Consider the following 9,137-nt stretch of genomic DNA (forward strand, 5'->3'; position numbering starts at 1 on the left):
AGGTCAGCATTGCAGTACACGCACTGTCATATTCCGATGTATCCATCGCATCTTCAAGTGTCGATTCACCTGGAATGTAAGTGACATCGGAAGGATCAACAGAACTACTGCTGTCAGAGTCATCTAACTCAAAAATACACTGTCTTCTGGGATTAGTTACAATCTCATTTTCTTCCCCTTTTTCTGGTGATAGTGAATTTTCAGACTGTGCCACTTCAACATGAGAATCATTTGAGTTTAAATTCTCAGTCTGTAAATTATTTATCATCATGAAAAAATCACCATTTTCACATTTTTCAGTGTTTTTTGTATAGAATTTGTTTTCAAAGAAAGCAACATTCCTTGATTTAATAATTTTGCTGAGATTCTCTGGATCAATCAATCTATAACCCTTACTATTTTCACAATATCCTACAAAAATGTAAGGTTTACATTTTGAATCTAATTTCTTACGATTCTGTGTCAAGGCATAAACCACACAACCAAATATACGTAAATGGCTAAGATTCACCTTCTCATTAGTCCATTTTTCCTCTGGCGTGCTACCGTAGACTGCTTTTGTAGGGGACCGGTTCTTCAAATAAACAGCGGTATTGACCGCTTCTGCCCAGAACTGCCCATCTAAGCCTGCGTCTCGTAACATGCTACGAGCCTTCTCGACGATTGTCCTGTTGGCCCGCTCAGCAACGCCGTTCTGCTGAGGCGAGTGCGGTATGGTAGTCTGGTGAATGATGCCGTTATCCTTCAAATATTCCTGGAATATAGAATTGACATATTCGCCTCCATTATCCGTCCTCAACAATTTTATTTTTCTATTGGTTTGGTTCTCCACCATTGCCTTGAAATGTTTGAAGTTATCGAAAACTTCACTCTTATTTTTCAGAAAATAAATCCATGTTTTCCTACTACAATCATCAATAAACGTGAGGAAGTAACTAGCACCACCGAAAGATTTCACTGGCATAGGCCCGCATAAATCACTGTGTACAACACCTAACAGTTCATTTGACCTACTTTGTGCCTTCTTAGGAAAAGGTAATTTGCTAAGCTTCCCCTTAACACAAGCTTCACATTGACTGAACTGTGATTTATCATAAGTAATACCACTAGCCATACCTTTCATTAACAAATGCATACTCCTCATATTGAGATGTCCTAGTCTCCTGTGCCATGTCTCCTGCGTAACAGAGTTAGCAGCCGCCTGGAAACTCAGCTCAGTTTCTTTCTTACAGCTCTCAGATGCTTTCTTCTGCACTAAATCTTGAGCTTCTGTATTTACCTTGGTAGTCGCAGATTCTACACTATTCCCTGAAAACATAGAACAGCCACCACATCCTACCACACACAGATCACGCTCTCTAACAGATTCTGCAGTTTCTAATTGATAAACACCATTTTTATGTACAGCTGTAGCTGCTAGCTTTTTACCATAGAATATATTACAACATTTTTCATTAAAAATAACTCTAAAACCCTTCCTAGTTAACGCACTGACTGACAACAAGTTTGTAGCTAAATTCGGTACATGATAAACTTCACTGATTGTTTTGATGCCTAATTTCAAATTTACTTTTACATCACCACGACCAGCGGTAAATAGTTTTTCACCATTAGCCACCTTGACTTCAGACACATAACCAGGAACAAAGTTATTTAGTATATTCCTGTCATGACACATATGACTACTCGCACCAGAGTCTATTAACCATATATCATTCTGCACACAAGCTGATAATGCTGTCAATAGTAACTGGTTTGTTGAGCTCTCCGCCTTAACTGGTTTCACAGATTTACAGTTCCTCGAGAAGTGACCAAGCTTCTTGCACTTAAAGCATTTGATTTTCTTACGTGCCGCCACCAACGCTGTTGAACTCGTGTCACCTTTTTCATCACGTCGATGCTTCTCCTGCATGAGCTTCGCTTTGACCACTTCACTCGACAACTTGATATTAGAATTTTCAAGTGCCATTATGAGTGGATCAAAGTCTTGAGACAAGCCACTCAGTAAGAGAACTGCAACGAAATCGTCTTCCAGAGGTGAACCAATATCGTTCAGCTGTTGACTTAGGTCGCTAATCTTCGCAACGTACGCTTCCATGCTTTCACATTCGCATAATTTTGTTGCAAACAAAAGACGAAGCAAACTCAGTCTCCTTGACAACCCCTTGTCTTCGTACGCCTTTTGCAAATTAATCCATGCATCCCGCGCCGTCTCTGCGTTCCTTACATGCGTAAAAACCGAGGGCTTTACTGACAAACAGATCTTAGCAAGAGCTTTCTGAGATCTCTTCATATGAGCCGCATCTTTGACATCTTCAGTTTTATCTTCCGAAACGACGTCCCATAAGTCCTCGTGAATGAGTAGCATTTTCAGTTGGAACTTCCAATTACTGTAGTTTTCTATGCCGCTCAACTTCTCCACAGGAGTTAAAGTCGAAACCGATGTCGATGTCGCCATTTTTACATGTATGGACGGGCGTTTTAGTTTATTTATAAAATTACTTTTATTCTGCCAAAACTCAAAAATAATTATATACACAGCAAAGATAACGTCCTGGGCCCATAACCTGATGGGTTTTGGGCAGGAAAAAGCAAAGATTGTTAAATAAACTTAAGATTCTTTATTAGACGATGCGCGTAGTACGAAGGGTAAAGACGGAAGAGAAAAAATTATAAGATGACACATAGGTATTTGACATACACATTTGTTTATACAAACTCTTTTCACCAACAACTTCATCATACGAAAAATAATTTGCCCATTTGTTAATGTTGGTAGGTAGAGATGTTATAGTTTTTTTGAAGCGAACCTTCTTTAGGCGCGTTGAGAGTGAAATTTCAAGGTCGCGTCATGGCAATACCGTCACGTCATGGAGTAGACAACGATTTTGGTATCTTTCAATGTTGCCAAAGAAGTTTCACTTTTTTTTTTAAATTTATTTATTGATATATAAAAATCTTTGCTTTTACAAATTTTCGCCAAACTGTAGAGCAGTTTGTTGGCGATGCGCTCCTATTACTAATATTACAAACCGCTTTAAATACATACATATTACATAGTATAAAACAAAGTCTACAAAGTATAAAACAAAGTCTACATAGTATAAAACAAAGTCTACATAGTATAAAACAATGTCACGTTCTCTGTATGCCTAAGTCTCCAAAACCAAGCAACGGACCTCGGTGCAGTCTCTCTTCAATAGTTCAACACGTGTGCTCGGCACACGCTCTTTTTTACAGCTTCATAGTGATATCTTTTGCTTTAATATTTAAAATGAGGAACGACATTATATTTTAACTTCTATATGTGGTAGAGTTGGTAGTTTTCGAACCTTTATTTTTTAACTATACTGTATTTTTTTTTGTTTCGTAATTAATATATTAAGAATATAATTTTAGTTCGGAAAAAACCTATGAATATGTTTATCATCTTAATATTATTATGTAATTTCAAACTAGAGTCCTGTGAACGAATCCCAATATAGTAATGATTGATAAAATTAATTAGCTTTCGTTAATTTAAACTTTTGCTAAAATTCGATAATGTTATCTCTTTAATTAAATCTGTTGCGTCAACTTTATCAAAACTAAATTTAAAGTTCTATTGTTTAAAATAGAAATGTGTATGTTTATTTTGCAAGAGATATTTTTTTAACATAGCAACATATTAGATGTTTTTATAAAAAAATACTACTAAAAGGTGATATTTCAATATCCGCCTCCTTAGTACAGTGGTTGACGCGTGAGCGTATAACCGAGGTGTCCTGGGTTCGATTCCCGGTGGTGACGAAAAAAAAAATATCTCGGTCTGGCAGTACACAGAAGGCTGATCAGCTACTTGTCCCTAAAGAAAATCGATCAGTGAAACAGATGTATAATGCATCTGCCCCATACCCCACTAGGGCACATGGGACTTCACACTATTAGACTACAAGCCCGCATAGGAAAAAAATATGGGTCAATTGAACCACCAGGGGACATATCTAGAACGATAGAAGAGCATAAAATAATAAGATTCATCACTATGCCGTCACTTGTAAGCTGTCCAACTGAGTGCAGATGAGAATTCAAAAGTACAGGTAGACTCGGTAAATTTTGGTCATATATTTTTGTACGGCATTCTTAACCATCGATAGATCCATTAAAAATAATAAGAAACCGCTCAGTGCCGTACAAAAATGGTGGTCCACAAAGACGGAATTTTTATTTAATTTCCGAGAGTTACCGGGGGTAAATTTGGTCATTTGGTCATGTACGGCATCTGTGTCATACTATTTCTATACTGCTTTTAATCCATTATTCCGCAACGCCGTACAAAAATCATGGGGACAAGGGGAAAAAATCGAGAGTTGCAATCCCCTCTCTTTCCCCACTCCAGGGGGTCATTTGACTAAGTACGGCTTCGGTTCCAAAACATTATCTAGCACTCAAAAGTACTATTAAAAGCAATGCCGTCAAAAAATAATTGTTCTTTTAAATGTATACCAATAATCATCTTAATTTCATCGAATTCTTGATATAAAGAGCTGTAAGGTCATTTGACCCTGTACGGGAACTTTTTTTTTAACATGATATTGTAAAATTCAATTGTTGTATAGTATTGCCGTTCAAAAGAAACCGTTCTAAAAAAAGTTATAGAGAAATGCAAAAACAGAAATTTTGTAAAAGTTTAAACATCGTAGATTAATGAAATATAATAGTTTTCTACACTTTATTCGTTGTTTTAAATAGTATTAACATAGATAGATTAGGAAAAAACGATACCGTACATTTTTGTGCAGACCACATCTTTAAGGCTGATGAAAGCGACGAAAGCTACAATTTCAAGGGTGCTTTATGGCCATTTGATACAGTACGGCATTAACATATTTTTACCCAACTACGGCAAAGCAAAAGGAAGGTTATGATTTTGACAGGTCATGTATGTATGTTCATCTATTCCCTCGTAACTTCTAAACTACTTATCAGAATTCGACAAATGACATATCATTAGAAGCGTCTGAATTGTTCACTGGATAACCAGCGACCAGATATTTAAAGGCTATATGGGGTTTCACAAAATCTAATGCGGCGCCCTCTAGCGGACAAAACATACAGAGTAAAAAAATAAAGTTAAGATAAATATGTCGTGTTTGGTATCATTTGAAAGCGCTTTACTTGTACATTTTGAATATGTATATATTACTAGCATTTGCTTGTGACTTTACCTGTATTCATGGGCTGATTGCATATAATTTACATCTTTTCGTTCATAGCTTCTTTATTAGTTCATCAATTTAACGGAGTCCATTCCACCTGACTCCGACTTTCCAAGGTGATAATTAACCACCTCGAGCTTCTTAATATTAATGTATATTTATATTTTATTATCAAAATATAAAGCAAACATTTCGTTATATGGATTTTTTTTCTTTTTCAGATTTTTCCCCTTTGAACCAACGAAAATGTACGGCACATGAAAAAATATTATCTATACATAAAATACTTTAAAAATAAATTTATTTCGTGTTGTGTCAAATGACCCCCTGGAGTGGTGAAAGAGAGGGGATTGCAACTCTCGATTTTTTCCACTTGTCCCCATGATTTTTGTACGGCTTTGCGGAATAATGGATTAAAAGCAGTATAGAAATAGTATGACACAGATGCCGTACATGATCAAATGACCAAATTTACACCCGGTAACTCTCGGAAATTAAATAAAAATTCCGACTTTGTGGACCACCATTTTTGTACGGCACTGAGCGGTTTCTTATTATTTTTAATGGATCTATCGATGGTTAAGAATGCCGTACAAAAATATATGACCAAAATTTACCGAGTCTACCTGTACTTTTGAATTCTCATCTGCACTCAGTTGGACAGCTTACAAGTGACGGCATAGTGATGAATCTTATTATTTTATGCTCTTCTATCGTTCTAGATATGTCCCCTGGTGGTTCAATTGACCCATATTTTTTTCCTATGCGGGCTTGTAGTCTATATACACTCCCATTAAACTTTTTAAATAACCCCATTGTTTTAGTGACTTAGGATATGTCTTCAAGTTATAGTTGCCTTTCTATGTAATACTGAATTCAAATTCCATCAAGATTAATTGTTAGGGTGCTTTTCCACCAATAAAGTGCGAGGATGTATAGCGAGGATGTGTAGCGAGGAATGTGTTTGTAAAGGGCTATTTTGAAACACATCATCGGTGGAATAACACTCTTTATTGGCACACAAAAAACTATCTGGAGAAATAAAAGGCGTTATATTACACGATGTCATTTATTCACTTCCCGTTGTTATAAAACTGGTAGCTTAGAATCGTCAAGTATGCAGTAATTATTCGTAAAAACACGCATTACATGCTGGTCACATCTAGGAAGGGCGGATGTGATATGGTCGGTGAAACACGCCGGAGGGGTTGTTGGAAGATTCGGGTTTCCACCGCTGTGCCATGAGTACCATGAGCAGAAGGCAGATGAGCGCGTACATTCTGGAACCTGAAGATCAGATATTAAAATGAAGGAAAGAAAGAAAGATTTATTTATCAAGTACAGCACAACACACACACATAGACATAACATAAAGAACCGTAAAAGTTAAATAAGAAAACATCACAACAAGAAATAGTAACAATAACAGAGAAAAACACTCAAAATTAATAACATGAACAACCCGTATAAAAAAAAATGAAAGCAGTATATTTAAAGAGGTGTATCATACGACCCTGACAGCTCAGCAAATGCTGCAATGTTCAATTATTAGGCGTATTTATAACTTAACTGGCAAAGGGACTCAGAGATCCTACACGTCTAAGGCATCCGCCCCGGAATGGCGCGAAGGATGCGGGTTCGAGTCCCGCCTCGTGATCGAATTTTTTCTATTCTTTATAAATTTATATTTATAAAGCATTTGAATGCCATAAAAACCAAAAAAATATAAATTCAAGAAAAGGTCGTGTTCCATCGTTACAATATTGTATTCACTGAAAAGTGCTTCATATTGGTTGAGATGGTTGTTAAATCATCTCAATAGATGGCGCGCGGTGTGTCCCTTAAGACACATAAAACTGAAAGGATAGAATAAATTCGATTACTCAGGCGGGTCACGAGTGGCTGAGTTGGTTAGGCATCCGCCCCGGAATGGCGCGAAGGATGCGGGTTCGAGTCCCGCCTCGTGATCGAATTTTTTCTATTCTTTATAAATTTATATTTATAAAGCATTTGAATGCCATAAAAACCAAAAAAATATAAATTTCATTTCATTTCATTTCATTTCAAATGAGCCGATGGGTTAATATGGTAGGCGCTACCATGCATGCACATTTGAATAGGTGTAAGGGTGCTTTTCCACCGACCATGTGCGAGGAATGTGTTTGTAAATAACCAATCATATCTCTTCATTTTGTTTGAAGTTTTAACATTTGAAACGATACTATAGGTTTGGTGGAAAAGCACCATTAGACAATTTTTTGCCTCTGCAAACGAATTTTCGACTTTCTAAGTTTTGGGATAAATAAAGGTAATAACGGAGAATATGATATTTGTTTGTCACAGTTTTAACACCGTTTTAGGCCTATAAAATAGTAAAGTAAATACATATTTATATTACATGCTCAAGCTTTTAAAAAGGACTGAGTAAAGCCGGCGCTGATAATATTGGACATGGGATCTTCAAACAGGAAAAATATAATAATGTATATATGTATAAAATCATTATTAACTATATTCTGCATGTTACAAAAAATATTATAAGGTACATCGGTGCAGTAGTTCCTGAGTTCAACGCGTTCAAACAAACAAACTCTTCAACTTTATAATATTACTAGCTGCGCTCCGCGGTTTCACCCGCGTGCCTCCGCTCCTGTTGATCTTAGCGTTTTTTTTTTTTTTTTTTTTTACCTAAAATAATGAACCTAAGGTATCATTATTGAAAATTACGATCTAGCCTTTTACTATAGGCCAATGAGTAATATAAATCTAACTTAATTTGCTAGGTATAGTATGTCTAAGAATGTGTCCATTAACACTTTTCTTAATGTCTCTATTTAAGGCGAAGACACTTTGTTCATGTGTTCTTTATGAATAGCACTCACTATATTACACTGACACTTCACTAAACTAACTCAAAAGGTTTTGTCCTTTTCAGTCTTCTCACTATGTCCGTGTTGTCAAGGAGCTGGATAGCCTCGACGTTCACATGATGGTGAAGTCTGCGTTCGTGAGCTTCGGCGTTCTTTTTAATTATGTCCGTGACGAGATCTACTTTAAGGTCCCGATGTAGGTCGTCATTTCTAATGTACCAAGGAGCATTCACGATCTCTCTCAGTACTTTATTTTTGAATCGTTGTATGATAGTGATATTGCTTTGTTTAGTACAGCCCCAAAGCTGACTACCATAAGTCCACAAAGGCATAAGGACTTGTTTATACAAGAGTAACTTGTTTTGCTTTGAGAGTGAAGAATGCTTGCCAATTAGCCAGTACATAGCTTTATAGCGAAACTCTAGCTCCTCGCGTTTCTTTTTGACATGAGCCTTCCAGCGAAGCTTTGCGTCAAGAGTCATACCCAGATATTTAGCTGTATTTTGATAAGGTATTACATGATTATTTATGTATACCGGATGATAATTTGGCTTTTTGTTTGTGAAGTCTATGTGAATAGATTTAGACTCATTGAGTTTTACTCTCCATTTTTTCGTCCAGTCAAAGATCGTATTAACAGCTGTCTGAACTTTTTCTACTGCTTCTTCTTGAGTGTCACCTGTAGCCATTATAGCTGTGTCATCCGCAAATGTTGCAATGGTGTTGTTTTCTAACTCAGGAATATCGCAAGTGTACAACAAGTACAAAATAGGACCCAGGACACTTCCTTGCGGTACTCCAGCTTTTATAGGCTGAAGCTCTGAATATGCATCATCTTGCCTTACTCTAAACATACGTTGTGATAAGTAAGACTCTAAGATGTCAGCAAACTGTTTTGGGAGCATATTTCTTAGTTTGTATATAAGCCCTTCGTGCCATACTTTATCAAATGCTTGCGCCACATCCAAAAATACCGTGGAGCAAACTTTTCTTTCTTCTAGAGCCTTTTCATTTATATTGGTTATCCTATGTACTTGGTCTATTGTAGAATGGCGTTCTCTGAATCCAA

This window comes from Colias croceus, chromosome 22 (genome assembly GCF_905220415.1).
Source record: "Colias croceus chromosome 22, ilColCroc2.1".
Classification (NCBI taxonomy): Eukaryota; Metazoa; Arthropoda; class Insecta; order Lepidoptera; family Pieridae; genus Colias; species Colias croceus.